The 20,808-nt window shown below is 36.8% G+C and overlaps 1 protein-coding gene across 7 annotated transcripts in view; it reads left to right on the top strand.

Moving 5' to 3' along the window:
• The window catches only part of LOC129767479 (orexin/Hypocretin receptor type 1-like), a 430,709-nt gene that overhangs the window by 71,686 nt on the left and 338,215 nt on the right, over positions 1-20,808 (top strand). For 6 of the 7 annotated variants that reach the window (XM_055768444.1, XM_055768441.1, XM_055768442.1 and 3 more), the window contains one exon: positions 10,485-10,520. The exons of the other annotated variant lie outside the window; for it this stretch is intronic. The gene's annotated coding sequence lies outside the window, so the exon portion shown is untranslated. The remainder of the gene's footprint in view (positions 1-10,484; positions 10,521-20,808) is intronic. 7 annotated transcript variants of the gene reach the window in all.

Raw genomic sequence — 20,808 nt, 5'->3', positions numbered from 1 at the left:
ACGTATTACACAAGGATTTTACTAAGATGATTGAGGATATCCTAAATTTACAAATTCCTCAATGACAATATCGACGATGCAAGAAGAGTTCATTACCTTCTGCACAGATGAGAAGCTTAAGCAGAAGCTCAACCAATGCTATCAGAAGTTCTGGTTTCAACGCAACATTTAACCCTTCTGTACTCGCGTGCAAAATCATAACACGTATACTCGCGCACGGTGTCACAGACCGAAAATTGAACTACTCTGCAATGTTGCCATTGTGTATTTTTCAGGCTTTATTGGCATTTATTTTAAGAAGAGGGTATGATTGAATGAAAAAACTCCAAAAACTATGTTTTCTTCGTCTTCATTATGTTCTAATAGTCATCTAATTCAGCCTCCTTTAAAGTCGAGTATTTTTTGATATTCCAACACAAATAACGAAATTCGAATTTTTCACTGTTATTAATTAAAAGTATGCAACTGAATATAATTCATGGAAGTATAAAGAACTATAAAATAACATTAAAACGTATTAATCGATTGTGGTTTTATTGGATTTAAGGGTTCAACTCACCAATAATTAACCGGATTTAGTTAGATTGGTAGAGAATCATCAGGTGCATACATCACACTGATTTTTTAGGTTTTATATCTTCACTTAGCGATTTTTAAAAAATTAATGCCTAATTAAGTATTTGCAAGCAATTTGTATTTTTTAGTAATTTGTATTAATGATTGTTGATTACACTTGATATTCAAAAATTCGGTCAAAATGTCTTCTATTTTGTTGAATTTCGTTGAGAAAACGATGTCAAGTCACTGAACCCTTTCTAAGGGAACTATATTGCCACCCACAAAACAATTTTTTTTTCGTCGCATTTGGTATATTATTTCGATATTTTGCTTAACCAAAGACTTCTAAAGATATCTGGCAATACTCCATTGTTTTAGGGCTGCTAAAAATTTACGATATTAATTTGCGAGTCATTTTTATGTAGAAAACATAAATTTTAGGGCGCCGGTAGCAAATTCTGTTTCAATTTATTCAAAATGCAGAAAGTTGATAAGTTTCTCTCTGTAACCGTTCTATTTAGGATCTACTGCTAACGGGCTAACGGGCAGTGGTAACTATATTGCCACCATTTTTTCAACTGTTTCAACAGTTATTTTTTATAAAAGGTTTATGTTCTCTGAAGTTTGATTCTATTCCTTGCCTAGTTTCCACGCCCTACTAAAACGGGCTAACGGGCAGTGGTAACTATATTGCCACCATTTTTTCAACTATTACAACAGTTATTTTTTATAATAGGTTTATGTTCTCTGAAGTTTGAGTCTATTCCTTGCCTAGTTTCCACGCCCGTTAATCAACAGCAAAGTTTTTGTTAGGTATTTCGTATGTTTGAAGAAGTTTGGCTATAGGGGTCTATGGTATCACTTCATTCTGGAAAAGGGGTCTTTTGCCCAAAATAGTTTGAGAATCCCTGCTCTAAATAAAGAGGAACCTTTAGATTCTAGAGGTTCGTCTTTACCTCCCTTGCCAGCCGGCTTGTGGGCAGCTGTGTTTCCGTGAATTACGGAATAACCAAGAACCCTATAGAAGATTTTTTTTCTGAAAAGAGAGGTAAAAATTATTTGACTCAGTGACTGTGATATTCCGTTTCACTTTAGACAGTGTTCAGCCAACGTCATATGCTGATGCTGATACTTCATATGAAAATTAGAATCTGTTTTCGAAGGCCACATTAAAGTTACAACAAAATCACTATCAGTGCCACCAAAGGTTCTAAAAAAGGGTTGATTATGAAATTTTTGAAACTTTTTATGTATCCTTCCTAGGTTAATACCGAATGTGATAATTGAATTGAAGGCGAAATGAATGCAATAAGATCGTAGTCCAACGTTAACAGAGCGATCATGTCTTGGACACCACCCTCTTATTTTTCTTCTACCAGATTTTATCTGTTACTTTGTCTTGGGGAAAGCTATAAATAATCCAATAGTAAACAAACGACGGTCGACGTATCATATGGCGTGATTTACAACTCTCCATTAATACAGTGTTGAAATCTCTTTATCTTTATGCGTTGTTCATTTTTTAGGTTTTCTAGTTTAATCTGATTTTTGTATACTGCAGTAAACAGTGGTGATCAATACCGGAACACAGAGGGGTTCACTCATTAAAACTTTGTTTTCGGCGTCTTTTTTATTTTTGAAATTTGGGCGGGAAAAGTAATAACATTCTCCCCAACTGGAAATGCAAATAGTTTGTAAACTGGGAAAATACCGAATCGACCTTGTCTATCACGACCCAAATGAAGAATGAAAATTGTTTATGTTTTCGTCATAATAAATATGCAAAAAAATATACTCTGTGGTGTTGATTACCGCGGTTTTTTCGATTTATTGGAGTTATTAATCCAGTACAATTTATTAGTGGGGTTAAAGATTATTCTACTGGTATTGTCTACTGTTGGGGAATCATGAAAACACGGAGTCTATAATAAATTATTTTTGTTGCTATTCTAAGTTAATTTTCTTTCTCTAAGATAAAAGAAAAAAAAATATTTTTACTTTAGAGCTATGCTCTACTTTTTACTTAAACTAAACTTAAACTTGAACTAACTAGAACTAGAACTAGAACTGACTCTACAATCATGGCCCTGCTCTATTTATATTGATTTGGTGATGCGTCGTTGTGAAATAGCATGATGAAATCATGCTATCGATTTCCTGGGAAAGTTCCGTTCTCGATAATCTGTCTGGTCAATGTTTATGTCTCGATCGCCCGCCTGTCCGCTGGGTGGCTAATTTATGATCTTCTGCACTTTGTCTGGGATGATGTTTATGGGTGGCTATGCTGACGCTGCGCGATAATGAAGTCATCTCGGTGTTAACTCTTCCCCTCTTGATCGCTTTGTCCTCAAAGTTGATTAACGGTCCGGAATGGTGATGGCATATTAATAAAATTCTCGATTTCTTTCTTCCGCTCGTCCGATAATTCGATCGTTGGTTCTGCTGACTTTAGCTCATTCAATGCGATGTTTTGTGTCGATTCTTCTGGAAGTTGAACTTGAATTTTCGTGGTTGATCTTCTGGAGAGAAAGAAAAATATCGCTATTGCGGTTATGATGAGGATTATTGTCGTAATTCCCAATGAACTGAATAAATTCAATGACCACTGTAATGACTCATTCTTTAATTTTAGAGTATCTAATGTATCTCTATGCTCGAGTGTTAAGTTTTGAAGATAATCATTTGAAGGTGAATCAATGATATGCGCTTCATGAACAATTAGACCTGTTATGGGATGATAAGGTCGTCCTGGAATGTTGACATCGAGATTGGCGTAAAGTTCTCCGTTGATATAGATGTTACAATCTTCAAATTGTAATAAAAAACTTCCTTCGAGTACTTGAGTTGAATTGCTGCAATTGGAGGTCACTTCAACCTTGGCGTCATTGATGAGAATAACTGCTTCGCTGATTCTTTTTACTAATCCTGTGGAGTAGACTTTTTCGAAAGTACAATTTGAATGTTCGCCTTGGATTAGTTTGTGAATACATTCTGATGTCGGTTTAAGAAAATAGCTTTCACAGAGATATAGATTTTCTGAATTTTCGCATGGTTTTTCTAATTCGTAAATATGAGTTCGATTTTGCAAAAGGTAATTTTGTTTTATCCAAATGCGTTTGCTATTTTTGATAGTGGAATCAATATAGTTGTACTCATACGTATTTGTTGATACTTGGGACACTTTCAACATGTATACTATATGTGTGTTGTTCAAGGTAACTTGAGGTGTTGACATTGAAAGTAATTCTTCATATGATGCGACATAAATATTGTGATTGTCCAGAAAAGTGGTAATTGTTTGAAAATCTCTCATCGATAATATTCTGCTGCTAGGAATGCCATGTTTTGCCATGAGTATGGCTTCTTCTAATGTTTCAACTTGATTTTGTAGTGAATCGAGGTTTGATAGGAGGACTAGCTGATTTATTTCCATGGAGTGGTTTTTGAGTCCTTCGCTTTCGACGGTTAATATTTGGTTAGCGACGTCTGTTATCTCTTGGATGCGTTTACTGATGGCTTCATTAATCATCACCTGCTTGTTGTTCTGGAGTATTAGGGCGTTCATCGAGCTGTTGATTATTCGTAGATCCTCTGCGTCGGGGCTTCCAGCTATCCATTTCCATACGGTTCCGATCGTGTTCCATCTTTTGGTCCTTCTTGTTTTGGGTCTTAATTTTAAATATGTTTCATACAATTTATAATTTTTTATCTGAATCAATTCATACAATGTGTTTGGATAAGGGTGATTCTGAATTTCTCTGTTCATGCCTGCTATTGTATTTTCTATTTCCAGTAAACTGATTGGGTGTATTATTCTGATGTAACCTATCTTGATTTTAGCTTCTCCTAACGGTATAATTGCTAGTGGGTTGTTTGTGAGGTCATGTACTTGCAGTATCGGTTTAACGATAGACACGCAGATGGCGAGTCTGAAAAGATGGAAAAGAATTTACAATTAGGGTTTTCTTAAATTTGCTTTGTGAATTTTCCTTCCATATATGTCTATTACATGTGTGTTATGATCTTCTTTGATTTTGATTATTTTGTACCTACTTTTTCGTTTAGATATATCATTTGATTTTTCATAAGCATATGTATCTGGTGTATAACTTGGATATGTGTTCTGTGGTAATTTTTCTTCTTTTTCTTTATAAAGTTTGATTATTCTTTCGTGTAATTTTTCTCTTTGTTTGTTAAATTCTTCTAATGGCAAATTATTTATATTTGTTCCCTGGTATATATTATGTGGAGTATCATTTGTGACTGAATGAACCGAATTGTTATATTTATGGGCTGCCTGTTGTATTAATTCGTTTATAGTTATTTCTGGATTTAGTGCTTTTATACACCTAGCTATTTCTCTTATTGTTGAATGGCATCTTTCTATTTGTCCATTTGTTTCAGATCTATGTACTGGTGTTTTAAATATTTCTATTCCTAATCTTTTAATCTGTTGTTCCATTACATTTGATACGAAAGCGCTTTCATTATCCATTACAATTTGTGCGGGTACATCCCAATCATATATTAATTGCATTAATACATCTTTGATATGTGCAATAGATTTTGATTTGATTGGTCTAATTTTTAGAAATTTGGAAAATTTGTCAATGGATGATATAAATAATGCATTTTGAATGTAAACGAAAATATCTATATGTATAATTTCTGCTGGATAATTTGGAATTGGAGTTTTAACTGGGATATACTTTTGTGGATTTCTATCATATTTTTCAGTTTTACAAATTTCACATGTTTTTACATAGTCTTGAGTTAATTTATTCATTTTTGGAAAATAGAAGTGCTTTATTAATTGTAGTACGTTTTCTTTTGCATTTCTGTGAGCGAAATGGACACTTTTTATTTCTTCTAATTGTTGTTCTTCTTCATTTATATCTGTAACCTGTGTTTGTGAATATCGTGCCTTTACAATTTGTGAATTGAAATTTACTTTGTATATTTCTTGTATTGTTGCCATTATCGGTTCATCTGTTAGAATTCCATTTATTATTCCTGGTATTAAAAATCTTTTTAATTTGTCTTTTAAAAATTCTACTGTAAAACGTGGTTCACAAAATATATGTCTCTTGAATTTTTCGAATGGAATATTCATTTCGTAACTAGATCTTGGATTGATTTTGAAAATTAATTGATTTCTGAATACGTTAATAGGTGTTTCTGTAGATGGGATATAGGAGCTGTCATCATTATCAGATGAATGCTGTGTAGCGGTTAATGAATTAATTTGGGTTCGAGATAATGCATCAGCTACAATGTTGGATTTTCCTGGTTTATAGTGTAACTCATAATCATGCTCTTCCAGATATGCTTTCCAACGTTTTAGCTTTGCATTACTATTTTTTGGGGATAACGTAAAAGTAAGTGGCATATGGTCAGTATAATTTGTCGAATTTGTCTGGTTGTATTTTGAAGTTTGCTTTTCGTAATGTTTCGAAGATTGTCTTAATGTTTTTTAGGTGTTCGCCAAAAGTCTTACCGAAGATTATTATGTCATCTATATAGACATAACAAATTTTACCAATGTGTTCACGTAAAACGTCATCCATTACTCTTTGGAATATTCTGGGAGCGTTTTTTAAACCAAATGGCATACGAACGAATTCGTATTTACCATTATTAACAGAAAAGGCTGTTTTTTCAATGTCTTTTTTTGCCATTCGGATTTGATGAAATCCGGATGCTAAATCCAAAGTTGTAAAATACTTGTTTGCACCTAAGTTTGCAAGAACTACAGATGTCTCTGGAATTGGGTAAGTGTCACTGATTGTTTTTGCGTTGAGTCGTCGATAGTCTATTACCATTCTATACTTTCTTTCTCCAGATGCGTCTATTTTTTTGGGTACTATCCATATTGGTGAGTTGTATGGGGACCGTGATTGCTTGATAATTCCATCCTTGAGAAGTTTGTCTATTTGTTTGCACACTTCGGATTTTAATGCCTGTGGATATGGATATGATTTGCTGTAGGTAGGATTCTCGTCTGTTGTTCTGATCTCAGCTTCAACTCTAGTGGTGAACGGTAGTTTTTCATCAGGTGGCTGAAATAAATCTTGAGATTGTCCTAAAAATATATCAAATTTTGATTTCTCTTCTGCTGTCAGGTGTTCATTCCTGATTTGAATTTTGTTTATTTCTTGACATTTATGCTGTAACAAAGGTATTTCATGATTTCCTGGAAGTATCAATTTCTCTTTGAAGGTATTGATTATAGCTTTGAGTTCCTTTAATGTATCATGTCCTATTACTGCATCAAATGTTTTTAACTCGTTCATATGGTAGAATTTAATCATTAGATTAGAATATGGTAAAAAGAACTTACCTTGTGAGTATTTGTTGATTAGAATGTCTCCTCCGACTGATGAAACTGTAAAGGGTTTTTTACGGTATGTGCAATTTGGGTAAAGCGATGGTGAATAAAGTTTTTATTTGATCCAGTATCGACTAAAATTTTCAAATGTTTGTTTGGATTACCATAATATAAGAAATATGGTAATGTTGACTTTAGCCTAAAAAATTGAATTCAACATTTTCTTCAATGAAATCTTCCGAATTTTCATTTTGTTCCCATTGTTGCATATAGCGTTCAAAAGTAGAATCATTAGACATCATTTCTTCGATTTGCTGTTCATGTTCCATTTCTTCGGGTATTTCTGTATTATGTTCTTCTATTATTTGTTCAAGTTCAGGTTGGTTCACAGAATTTATGTTATACATTCGGGGTCTTTTTAGTGGTGGTTTAAATTGGTTAGAAATTTGGGGTCTATTTTTGTAATTGACTTGTTTTGTTCTAATGGAAGGGTCTACTTCCATAGGTTCAGGTTTATTGACTTGATTGAAAGGATTTCTGGGGGGTTGAGGAGGTTGGTTGAAATTATTTCTTTGAGGTACCATTGGTTGATTATTAGGATATCGTTGAGGTCCTTGTGGATAATTGTTTTGGAAAGGTCTATTATATTGAAGCGGTCGCTGTGGAGGTATAAAGAGTAATCTGAAATTAGTAATTTCAGGTCTTCTTTTTGGAGGAATAGGAGGTGGTAATGGAATTTGGTTTCTTGGGACACTAGCGAATGTTGGAGTTCTATTTCTTGTTAATTGGTTTCTGAATTCTACATTTTGGAAAGATACACAGTAAGCATATGCGGCTGCTAATGAATCAGGTTTGTAATTTTTCAAGAATTTTCCTACATCTCCTTCTAGACCTCGTATGAAAGCATCGATAGCTTTATCATTATAATTCTCAATCATAGCACGAGAGGCTTCAGTATGTTGAAATCGAGGATCTGTTTTAATTTGGTTGGCCATAAGTGAGAGCAATCTATTGATCTTATCATAATATTGTTCAAGAGTTTGACCATGTTGAACTTATTAATTGATAATCGAGAGTACCGAGATCCCTCTTTTCTCCATAGTATGTTAAAAGTGTTTTCTTAATTAATAGCCAATTTATGTTAACGTTTGATGCTACTAAAGCATCATTCGCTTCACCTCGAATTTTCCTTCTTATGGCTTTACATACCATATGAAATTTATTTTTTTCATCAGTTGTACTTTGATGATGAGGCTTGTAAAGATTGATTAAACCTTCAGCGTCATTTATCCAGATGCTGACCTCATTTGGTTCGCCGTTAATTATCGGTAAATCTTTCACCAAATCAGATAGCTTCTCGATAGACTCTGGGTTAACGGGTGTTCCGTCTGCGTTTTGGAGAAAAAGTGGTGGATCACTGTAATCCAACTCTTGAAATGCGATTCCTGGTCTTGCATTTTCGAGTGCATTTACTCGATTGATCAGATCTTGAATTTGTTGTTGAGCCATATTAAGATGGAAATTTTGCAATAAGTCGGCAATGCTGTCAGGATCAATTTTGAAAGTTAAAAATTTTCCTTAAATATTAGTAAGTTTTTAAATAATCTTCTTCTTCAGTAAAAGAAGGTCGTTTTTTTTTTGTTTAAAATAATTCTTCCTCTTTATTTAAAGAGGGTCGTTATCTAATTCTATTTGTTTCGTATATTCGTATTCTTATTTAATTTTCTTATATTTTTTTATTTTAATTTTTGTGATGTTGTGTGGTATAATTTTATTTTGATAATTATTATTTTTCTTCGCTTTTTGCGGTATTTTTATATTTCACTTTGCTTTATGCGGTATTTTTATATTTCACTTCGCTTTATGCGGTATTTTTATAAAAAAAATAAAATTATTTGACTTACATGATTAGCCTGAACATCTCGAGGGTACTCCTTGAGACTGCGGGACAACGTACTTCTGGCCACCAATCCTTTATCAGTGGTGATCTCAGCAAGCTCCGGTACGCGTGTTCAGATGGTCCTTACCGATGTCCTATTACTACCTTTTATCTCAGCTTCGCCGGGTGCGAATGGAATCTGCTGAGCAGGAACCTGGAGTGTGTTGCTCACCTTCTCAGTACGTCGCGTTGGATCCCTTTCCTCAGGATAAACCAGCTACTCAGGAACGTTACGTACGGCTGCCTTGTTGCGATTGGGTTAAGCGGTTGATGATAGTCCGGATGTACAAATCCTTTAACAGTTGTACTATTCCGGTGCTTGTGATATGGACTACTTCACTTTAACGTTGTAATACTCATAACACTTGAATCCACACTATGACTATCACTGCACACTCTGGGTCCCTATTCGGGCGCCAGTTAATTTTCTTTCTCTAAGATAAAAGAAAAAAAAATATTTTTACTTTAGAGCTATGTTCTACTTTTTGCTTAAACTAAACTTAAACTTGAACTAACTAGAACTAGAACTAGAACTGACTCTACAATCATGGCCCTGCTCTATTTATATTGATTTGGTGATGCGTCGTTGTGAAATAGCATGATGAAATCATGCTATCGATTTCCTGGGAAAGTTCCGTTCTCGATAATCCGTCTGGTCAATGTTTATGTCTCGATCGCCCGCCTGTCCGCTGTCCGCTGGGTGGCTAATTTATGATCTTCTGCACTTTGTCTGGGATGATGTTTATGGGTGGCTATGCTGACGCTGCGCGATAATGAAGTCATCTCGGTGTTAACTTCTATCCGATCATTAGCATGATTGGTCGCCATCAGTTCTCCACAAATTAAAACACAATGAATTTGTATATTTCACAACCGCGCAGGACGATGATCCTGCCTAACATCGGTACAATTAATCCTAATCTCAATCCATCGTATCGCGAGTTTATCAAATCAAACATGACTAAACACAATTTTCTCCCCAACTGTTTCGCCACGTTTCATCATCGTGCCATAATATGGCTCCAGTATTTTGTCGCTCTGTGGCAACTGGTGTCAATTGAACGCTTATCGACAGGTTTTATTTCACCCGCCAATAAAAATGAACAGAGCAGAAAACACCAAATATGAATCAATTTATGACTTTCGCATATTCGAGCGAGGTTTGGATGCGTATGGCGCGAAAAGTCCGTTCGTTCTCGGTTAGGATCGGCATTGGTTCGAAATGTGTGATTTATGATCCATCCAGAGAGAGCGTTGGACGTGACGGGAGTTCCGTCGGACACACAGAAGGCTCGGTTTGGAGGAGCCCAAGTGCTGCGATGTGGTGGGATCGGAGGTTTCCACTTTGTTTGGTGGAATCGCACGTGCGAGTCTTTCGAGACGTCCTTTGAGGAGGTGGAGGCGGCGAAAATGTTTGGCGGGAACAGTTGGCGGGTGATAACGATTTTTACGACCATTGAATGCTGCTACAGTGACACGTAGCAGCGAATGCCGCCTCTTATTTAGTGTATTCAATTAAGTTCAATTTTCCTCGCTTGCCGCCGTTCACAGAGGGGTGCTAAATTTGATTGATTACGAGCTCGCGCTGAAGTTCGCGTTATTTAAAAGTGTAGAATTTTAGTCGTGTTTATTGAATTTTCATTTTATTTTATTTTTCAGATATGCCGAACTGGGAGACACATTGTAAATATTAGGGTGAGTATGATCAACCATCAATCAAGAGCAAATTGAAACCACGAGTTATCATGGTCGAATGATAATTCGTCGAATTGAAAATTCAAATATCATGGTCGAATGAAAATTCAAATTTTGAGCCATAAAAAAAATCAAACGTGGGAAGGGAAGACCGGTTAAAACGTTGCTCACGTGTATATTAACGGTAAGCAATGTTTACGCGACCGATGTTAGCTCAACTGGAAGCCGCCACGGAAAAAAGTGCGATGGTGTAATAGTTTCTCTTTGAAACTACGTTACTGCATGTCAAAATCAGTTTATGCAGAATAATTGTTTATGTCCGGCGGGACTTTCGCAGCGTATGTGAATCGGACGGTGTGTGTTTTTTATGTGTTTTTCATTTCAGCATTTAAACAATTCCACGCAGAACTGTTCATCCTCACCTTACTGAAATTATGTAGGAAATCAAAACGGAAATTCTTATGATAATTTCCATAATGTGCTGACGAATAGTTTTGCGTGAATTTTTATTTATTTATTTTTTATTCAAATCAATAATTATCCTTATTTTCAATATATATCCTTATTTTATTTTATTACTGGCTGACCCGGTAAACTTCGTTCCACCCAAAATGGATTTTATTTGTTATCAATACTTTCGACATTCACGTGGAGAATCACAATAAAAACATTTCTTGTCCCCTGAAACCTTCACATGTCAAATGTGGTTCTGTTTACTTACTTAGTTCTTGTGTTATGCAGAAATTTTTGTTTCATTTGTATGGCAGCCCTCATTCAAAGAGGGGGGGGGGGAAGGACTGTTTAATCACAATAAAGACATTCCTTGCCCCCTAAAATCTCCATATGCCTGGCTCCGTTTGCATGCTTAGTTCTCAAGTTATGCAGAAATTTATGTTTCATTTGTATGGCAGCCCTCTCCTCAGAGAGGGAGGGGAGGGAACCTTCCTCGGCCCCGAAAACACCTACATACAAATTTGTACAATGGAGTAAAAATCGTGGTTTTTGAAGATTCTAAATGAAGGCTCATCAGGAATTGTTTGAAATGATATTACAGCGGAATAAAAAAAATATAGGAGTTAGATGTCGAAGTTCAATTTAATTTAATATATTGAATTTAATTTATAGAAACAATCAAGTTTATTATGCACTTTTGGAATACAATCAATAAGACTTGAATAAGACTTGAAAACCCACTAACTTTTAGGTTTTGTACTCTGAAAAGAAAATCTACCGATTTTGATGTTTCATATGAAATATAAAATTAAATAAAAATTAAATTTCTCGGATCATCAGTTAATTTTTAAAAATCATAACTCAAAAACGATAAAAATCACGTTTTTGAATATATATCAAAAATATAGCGCCCTTGGACCATGTTAATTATAAAAAACAAATACAATCAATAATTACGAAAACAAAATACAATTTTTTTGCGAGTATAAAAAGCTAGCTAATTGGCTTTAATTTGATATATCGATCATCTGAATCAGTGTAGTAGTTCAACAGTTATGATTTTTTGAAATTGTATTTTTACTGTTCGAAATATGAGTCAGTGATAAAAATGGTGTTCGGAATTTCAGACAGTTGTAATTGAACATATTATTAGTTTTTCTCTATGAATATGTACAAGGGAACTTCGATATAACGTTCATTTCACTTTGAAACTTGTACGTTATATCGAAGCATGATAAAGAACATAGCTTATATTACTTCATTGTGTTGCTGTTTGAATGAGATTAGTAAATAATGATGAAATAGTTCAACTAGAAGATGAAGTCAACATTTTTTATGATAAAGTGTGTGTCACATCAAATTGCATCACGGAAAAAACGCTGTAGAAATTTAATTTTTAGGAATTATATCTTCAGCTTTCGCTTATAATCAGATAAGAGTGTAAAGATCACGTTGGCCATGCTTAACTGTCAATTTTTCGTAAATTTGGAAAAATGTCGTCGAACGAAAAAGAGCGTTGTGAATTAATCCTGTGCACTCATTTCGAGAATCCGGAGTTGTCACATCGGGACATCGGTAAGATGCTGGGAATCGTCCTATCCACGGTCAGCAGAGTACTAAAACGATACTTCGAGAACCTAACCATCGACCGGATGGTGAAGAACGGCAAAAATGGATGCTCCGTCAGTGAAAAAGATCACAAGCGCGTAGTTAAGCAGTTTAGACGTGATCCGAGAAGTTCGGTCCGGGATGTCGCCAATAAGCTGAATTTGTCAAGTTCATTCGTCCAGCGGACCAAGCAGCGGGAGGGCCTGCGTACATACAAGGTTCAGAAGGCTCCTAACCGCGACGAAAGGCAAAACATGGTGGGGAAGACGCGAGCCCGGAAGCTGTACACCGAAATGCTGACGAAGCCGCATTGCCTGGTAATGGACGACGAAACCTACGTCAAAGCGGACTTTCGTCAGCTGCCGGGCCTGTTGTTCTTCTCCGCAGAGGACAAATTCAGCGTTCCGGAGGAGATTCGCAAGCAGAAACTATCCAAGTTTGCCAAAAAGTACATGGTGTGGCAAGCGATCTGCTCTTGCGGAAAGCGGAGCGCCCCCTTCGTGATGACCGGCACGGTAAACGGGCAGGTTTACCTTAAGGAGTGCCTACAGAAGCGCTTACTACCACTATTGAAGCAGCACGAGGGCCCGACCATCTTCTGGCCGGATCTCGCTTCGTGCCACTATTCAAAGGACGTGTTGGAGTGGTACGAAGCCAACGGGGTCACCTTCGTGCCAAAGGAAATGAACCCGCCCAGCTTCGCACAATAGAGAAATATTGGGCGATTATGAAGCAGGCCCTCCGGAAGAACCCAAAAGTTGTCAAATCGGAGACGGACTTCAAGAGAAAATGGATTTCTGTTCATAAAGAACTACAACCTGACGTTGTACAGAACCTTATGGACGGGGTAAGGAGGAAGGTGCGAGCATACGGGCTTGGGCTCGAAGTATGAATAAAAAGAAAATGCCAAAAGTTGTTTAATAGTTTTTATTTTACTGTCTAAAATTTTCAAAAGGATCGGTCTACTGAGCGAATTTCTACAGCGTTTTTTCTGTGATGCAATTTGATGTGACACACCCTTTACTCGTACTTTGGGGCGAATGAAACAAACGTCGAAATAAATGCAAACAAGAAATCGGTTGTGCGTAGAGACGTCGGTTAATCGTTAGATTAAGTCAAATAATCGAATATCGGCAATTTTAACCTTCTTATACTCGCGCATAGGTCTAACAGACCGAGGAGGAATGATCAATTAAGGGGGACCCTGTTCTGGAAGATCGAAAAAGTCGAATTTTTGTTTATTGCATTTTTGGGAAGATTATGCCCTCAGAAATGTTGCCCTATAAAGATTTTTCGATATTTGATTTCGTTGGAAAATTACAGCCATATGACACAATGTAATGCTTTAGGTATTGTCCCAATCTATGAATCTATGTCCAGATTCAAAATATTCATTGGAATTCGTTCTGCAACACCCCATTGCTCAGAACCGATACCACCAGCAAGGTACCTATTGTTAGACAGCATCTACGCATCCAGCTGTCAACATAGTAATAATCATTATTCGTGTACTCGTTAAATACTCAGTGCAATGCGTGCATTGATATAAAGAAACAAATTGCTACATATGACCAATTTGTGTATTTTTCTCGCAAATGCAAGAAAGAATCGTTGCTTCTCGGAATGAGTCTACAAAACCACGCAAGCCATTAAACCTTTTCAGGGTCCCCTGAACTTTTTACTAAAGAGTTATTTATAAAATTTCGACGTATTCGTAAATAATATCCAAAATGATAAACCAACAAATTTAAAAAAAAAGATTGTGTAGTCCTGCGTCCTAAGCGGTCGTCTCTCGTATACAACCCCTCGAATTTTTTCTCAAGCTTTGGAATAAGTAAAAAAGGAAATTTTAACAAATCAACGCTGAACTTCTTAAAATAAAACGGTTTCACAAGATCCAGTTCTGTTCCAGTTTTTTGAGGAGCAATCCATCTTCCATTTTTTTTTAAATATTATTTGTAATTCTGCTCACAGGGGACTTCAACAGGGCGATGAAGTCTCCTGTCTGCTCTTCAACGTGGCGCTGGAAGGTGTTATGCAGAGAGCGGGCTTCAACATGCGGGGCATGATTTGCAACAAGTCTAATCACTTTGTCTGCTTCGCCGACGGCTTGGATATAATCGGAAGAACACATGCGGCGGTAGTGGATTTGTACACCCGGCTGAAACAGGGCTGATTGGGTTGGGGATCAATGCAAATAAGACTAAATATATGCTAGCAGGAGGGACTGACCATAACATAATTCTTCTTGACAGTAGTATTGTGATCGACGACGACGAACTCGAGGTGGTAGAGGAATTTGTCTACCCTGGCTTGTTGATAGAAACTGACAACAATGGGCACCGCAAATCCTTAAGGTCCAACAAACTTCGACCCCGTACGAAGTGTACCATGTACAAATACCTTAATCGACCAGTTGTTCTCTATGGGAAAGAAGCATGGACAATGTTCAAAGAGGACTCTCAAGCACTTGGTGTTTTCGAAGGCCGAGTGCTCAGAACAATATACGGTGCTGTACTGGAAAACGAAGCATGGAGAGAGAGAGAATGAACCACGAATAGGCGCAACTCTACGGCGAGCCCAGCATCCATAAAGTCGCCAAGGATGGACGAGTGCGATGGGTAGGGTATATTGAAAGATTGCCGGACAGCAGCCCTGCAAAGATGGTGTTCACATCGAATCCGGTAGGAACAAGAAGCAGAGGAGCCCAGCGAGCGAGATGGTTGGACCAGGTGGAGCAGGACTTGACAAAAATCAGTGTAGCCGGAAGTCTTCAATGGATGTAGTATCATTGTAAATAAAAATTTGTATCAAACTGTTATAAACTATTAAGATTGTTTTTAAATTTTGCATCTAAAATCTTGATGGTTTCCTAGGAATTCAATTTCAAATTCAATCTGGACAATAGATGGCTGAATACGAGGGATTGCTTTTAAATAAGATAGTTTTCCATTTCCCTACTCAGCTTTTTTTCGTCGCTATTAAATGTAGACAAAACAAGTGCTCTTGAAATCATTAATCGTCGAAGCGCTTCTTCGTGCGCTAGAGTTTGCGAAAATGATACGATACATAACCACAAAAATCCTAACATTGTTCCAAGCTGCTCATACAAAAAAAAAACCACCATCACCATCTTGCCCTGCCTGCCTTAGTTATATCAATAAGTGAACCCTCTTTTGCACGAACAGCTGGCTGTCCCGTACAACCTCATTAGAAAAGTTTTTCCCTCTGTGGTCTATCAACTCGGTCATTATGTAAGTTCTTTTCTCATCATTTCATTTCTTCCCCCTTGTGAGGAACGTCAGCACAGGAAACGGATATGCTACTATTATCAATGATGTTGGCCCTTCGGTATACGATAAAAAAAGAATACCATATTGTTTCCTTTCCCGTTCCAACTGTCATTTGAAATTGAAACAACAATGGATTACAAAAATAATGCAAAATGAAGAGCTGCTGAAAACTTAAATTGATTCTCGAAAAGCTCGCGGTTGACGTTCACAGAAGCAATTTGTGTAGAGCACAGAAATCCAATGAGGCAGAACGAACAACTTCAGTCTCAGAAGGAAACAAACAAGTAGGAAAAAAACCCAGTCCTAACGCACTCACAGTGGCCACCTAATTTATCATCCGATAGCGACTCCGTGTCGTTTCTTTGCTTACCCCGGGGCAAACGATAAAAAATGTTTGGAAATACTCTTGCTGATAGCAACCAATTCACTCGCTGTCTCATGGCGTTTTTTTCTCCTGTTTCCGCTGCCTGCCGCCAAATTGTTTGTTGAAAATTTTTCACGGGATCTGTAGCAATTTGTGGCGGAGGGAAAGAATCTTGAAAGTGATCCAACCTTCGTCGGGAAAGAATGGCAGACAGGGACTCGGTATTAATCCTGCTGATTAACCTCTATCAACATAGAGCTTTTTTTCTCCTTCACCGTTTCGTGATGGATGAGGCGTCTCCGCGGATGGAGTTTAAATTTGTAGCGTTTCTTGGAAAGTTTAAGGCAGTTTCTGACATTGACTTCTTCGGTCGGATGTGTGCTATATAAAATTAGTGCTGTTTCGGGCGTTTCCTGGACGGAATGGATTATTCCAATATGCTAAGAGTAACAAAATGTAATGTTTTTGGTTACGAAACTCAGCGAAACACCCATGAAGTAAGAAAATGGGGAGAATCATAGAAAAAACGATGAAATTTTGAGGAAAAAGATTGAAGAGCAACAACAAAAACCGAGCTCATTGGCTAGAAATGCACTCGGTTCGGATCAGAGGTTGTTGTTTAATATACGAATCTATCTAGTTTGAGTTTTAGGGTAATTCTGAAGATTTGGTTAGTTGTTCTGGAAGGTATATGTTCAGATTGAAAATAAAAACTCGTTGAGTAGAGGAGTAACATTCCCCAGTTATCTAACACCTGATGTTTTCTACAAGTATGCACGGTGGTATATTTTTATGCTCAAACGGAAACGTATCTAATAGTTGTTTCAAGTACCCATGTTGGTATATAAGACGCAACCAAGAGATAAACAAGTAACAAGCAAGCGTTCATCAAGTGAGAAGCAAGAGAGATAGAGAGAGAGAGAGAGAGAGAGAGAAGTACAAAATAAATACCTTTTACAAGGATTGTGTAAAGGTATTTTCGAATAAACCCACGCCAAATCGACCAAAAACAGCAATTTTAAACCCGACCCTCTCCGATCTTTTTAAAGCTTGGTACTCATGATAGAAGCTTGACCAATTGAAATTACACCTGATTTTTGAAATGGTGTGTCCAAAATCATTGATTTTTTTTTCATGAAATTGTAACCTGAAATCCAGATGTCTGATTAAAATATAATGTTCCAAAAACTTGATGGAAAATTAACGAACTATTAATAAAAAAAAATTACATTTCAAATGCACTGTCAAAAAATGTTACTCAAAAATTGAATTTAATATTCTAAGGTTTTATCAAAACTCAAAACATTCCCCCTTCAATTTTTTTGCATATTTTCGTTGGAAAACACTTCTAATTTAACACTCCTATACTCGCGCATTGGTCTGTCGGACCGAGAAATCAATAATTCGTTCATTTCTCAGAAAATATGGACAAGTGTTTTTTTTTCATATTCTAGAATATTGTTGAATGAAATGTATAAATTAATGTTAGTGGCGTGGAATATTTATTGAATATAATGCATAAGATCATTACCGGACTATTCTTATTTGATTCCAGTCCTTTATGTAACTGGATTGAACGGATCCATATATTAGGCTGTCAAAAAAGTCCTGTGGTATTTTTTTTTGAATTTTCATTTGTTCATAAAATTAGTTACAATCATCTGTTTTAAGTCAAATATGCGCCGTTTTGTTCGATGACTTGTTCCCAACGAGATGCCAACTTCATAATACCCCTGTTATAGAAGCTCGCTTCCTTATTGACAAAAAACTCGGATAGCCAATTTTCACAGGCCTCTTTTGTGGCTAACTTCTGACTACCTAGCTCGTTCGCCATGGACAAAAACAGGTGGTAGTCACTTGGTGCAAGGTACGGACTATACGGCGGATGCAAAAGAACCTCCCATCCGAGCTCCCGGAGCTTCCGGCGCGTCAGCTTGAGATGCATTTTTGCCTTTGTCATAGTAGTACTGTAAAATATGTCGGATTTTCTCTTTATTTTGCTCCATATTTGCGACACTATAACTCACGAACGACTTAACCAAACAAAACACTGTCAAGGACTATATTATAGCGCGCAAAAATACCTTTCCAACAAGCTATAGTATGACTCGATACAATGAACACAACTAGAACTACGCGCTTACAACGACCCCTCGCGGAAATACCGCAGGACTTTTGGACAGCCTAATATTAACTATTCGTCGATATATTCCTCATTAGATTCATACGTTCAAAAGCAAAATATAAATGTTTGACTTTCGTATAATTTCGTATAGAATGGTCATACATATACACACACACTTGTGAAACAATTCCACTTGTGGAAGGATTGTAAACAGTAAACTATAAACTAATCGGTGACTTATGGTAATTTGGGTAATTTTTAACAGTTACAGTTTCGGGGATATTTTTTACAACAAGAAAACAAGAGATAGAAAAGGAAGTTCCTACAAATCCTTTTATATCGTCTTTTTATGCCCTATCCATAAAAAGGCTTTAATTCTTAGTTTACAAAAAACACAGAGACAAAGAATATTAGAAATATGCAAATTTTATATTCCAGAACCTTTATCATCTGGTGATTATCTAGAAGGTCGGTATACATTCTTCTCTTCGATAAAAGATCTGAAAAACACGCAACAACTGCATTAAATGTAAAAAATATGTTTGTTTCGAGCATGCAGTTATGCTATGTTCTGATTCTTACTCCAATTAAACCACAATCGATTAATACGTTTTTATGTTATATTATTGCTCTTTATACTTCCATGAATTATATTCAGTTGCTTACTTTTAATTAATAAGAGTGAAAAATTCGAATTCCGTTATTTGTGTTGGAGTATCAAAAATTACTCTATTTTGAGGAGGCTGAATTAGATGACTATTAAAACATAATAAAGACGAAGAAAACGTATTTTTTTGAGTTTTTTCATTTAATCATACCCTCTTCTTAGAATAAATGCCAATAAAGCCTGAAAAATACACAATGGCAACATTACAGAGAAGTTCATTTTTCGGTCTGTGACACCGTGCGCGAGTATACGTGTTATGATTTTGCACGCGAGTACAGGAGGGTTAACAGAGTTTGACGTATAATGGAACCGTGTCGGACTCACCAAAATGGAGATGTGGTTTTTTGAAAATTTATGAAATTTTAATACAGGTCGGACTCTATTATCTGGAGACTCGAATCTCCGGGATTCGATTATCCGGAGTATTTTATTTTTAATTAGCGGAAATTTTGAATATTTTGTATAATAATTCTATATTGAATATCTAATATGGGTATCAAAAGAAAGGGATTGACTAGTAGAATCCATTTTTTTATGAAAAATGCAAATTCAAGATGGCGGCCACTACAAAATGGCGGATTACATATTTTCTCGGAACCCCATTGTTGCGTCCAACGTAATATGGGTGGAGTCAACAAGCCGAGATCAGCAGTATCACATCAAATCAGTTTGACAGTAGCAACCGCTACCCAACGAGTGATATAAATACGGGTACACTTGCCGCAAAATATTCATTTCCTTTCCAAACTCTGTATAAAACAGTCGAAATAAATAGTGAATTGTTATAGTGCCACGAGTCTTTCTCTGCAGTGTTGAGCCGACCCCGAACAAAAGCCTTTGTCAAGGCTCGAAGAGTTTCAGTAAAGTTTTCTACCGTTTCACCGCTTCACCGCTCACCGTTGCAGTCTGAGGTGCTGCCCCACCGTTCGGAATTCCCCGCCTCACACCAGCAAGTTGATACAGCATCAGTCGCTGTCCCACCACCGAGAATTCTCCCCCGATACCGTCGCTTCAAGACGAGGATCCGTGATCGGACAACGGAAGGTCCGTAACGGACACCCGTCAATATGGGTATCAAACGAAAAGGCTTGACTAGTAGAACACAGTTATTTATGAAAAATGCAAATCCAAGATGGCGGCCACTACAAAATGGCAGATTTTACATTTTCTCAGAACCCCATCAATATGGATATCAAATGAAAGGGCTTGGCTAGTAGAACACAGTTATTAATGCAAATCCAAAATGGCCGCCACCGCAAGATGGCGCCATATATATTTTTTTCACAGCCCCATCAATATGGGTATCAAATGAAAGGGCTTGACTATGTACAGGGTGCGGCAGCATAACTTCCCTTTTTCAGAACTCAATAAAAACTATTGTATGCATCGGAAAATATTTATTTTGAAGATCAAATTTGTTAGGTGACGTCCCCCATTGATTTGCGGCCTGGGACGGGAGCCAACGGGGCTAAATTAAAGCGATTCCGAAAAGCACGCTGTGTTGCAATAACCGAACATCCGCTTGAAAAGTAAACCTCAACGGCAAAGGCACGCTTCTCACTATTCCAACGCATGATGGCGACTGAACCGTATCGGGGCAAAACTTTACAGTATTCCCTCTTGAATGAGACCACTAGCGCTCCGCTATGACATCAACTAACTGAATGGCGCGCATTTTATAAAGGGAAGTTATGCTGCCGCACCCTGTATTTTTTGCAATCCCCTCAATATTGGTATCAAATGAAATAATTTGACTAATAGAATACAGTACAAGTCGG

Source organism: Toxorhynchites rutilus, chromosome 2 (genome assembly GCF_029784135.1).
Source record: "Toxorhynchites rutilus septentrionalis strain SRP chromosome 2, ASM2978413v1, whole genome shotgun sequence".
NCBI lineage: Eukaryota > Metazoa > Arthropoda > Insecta > Diptera > Culicidae > Toxorhynchites > Toxorhynchites rutilus.
Note: the sequence above shows the minus strand (reverse complement) of the source record. Positions and strands in the feature narration are given on the sequence as shown.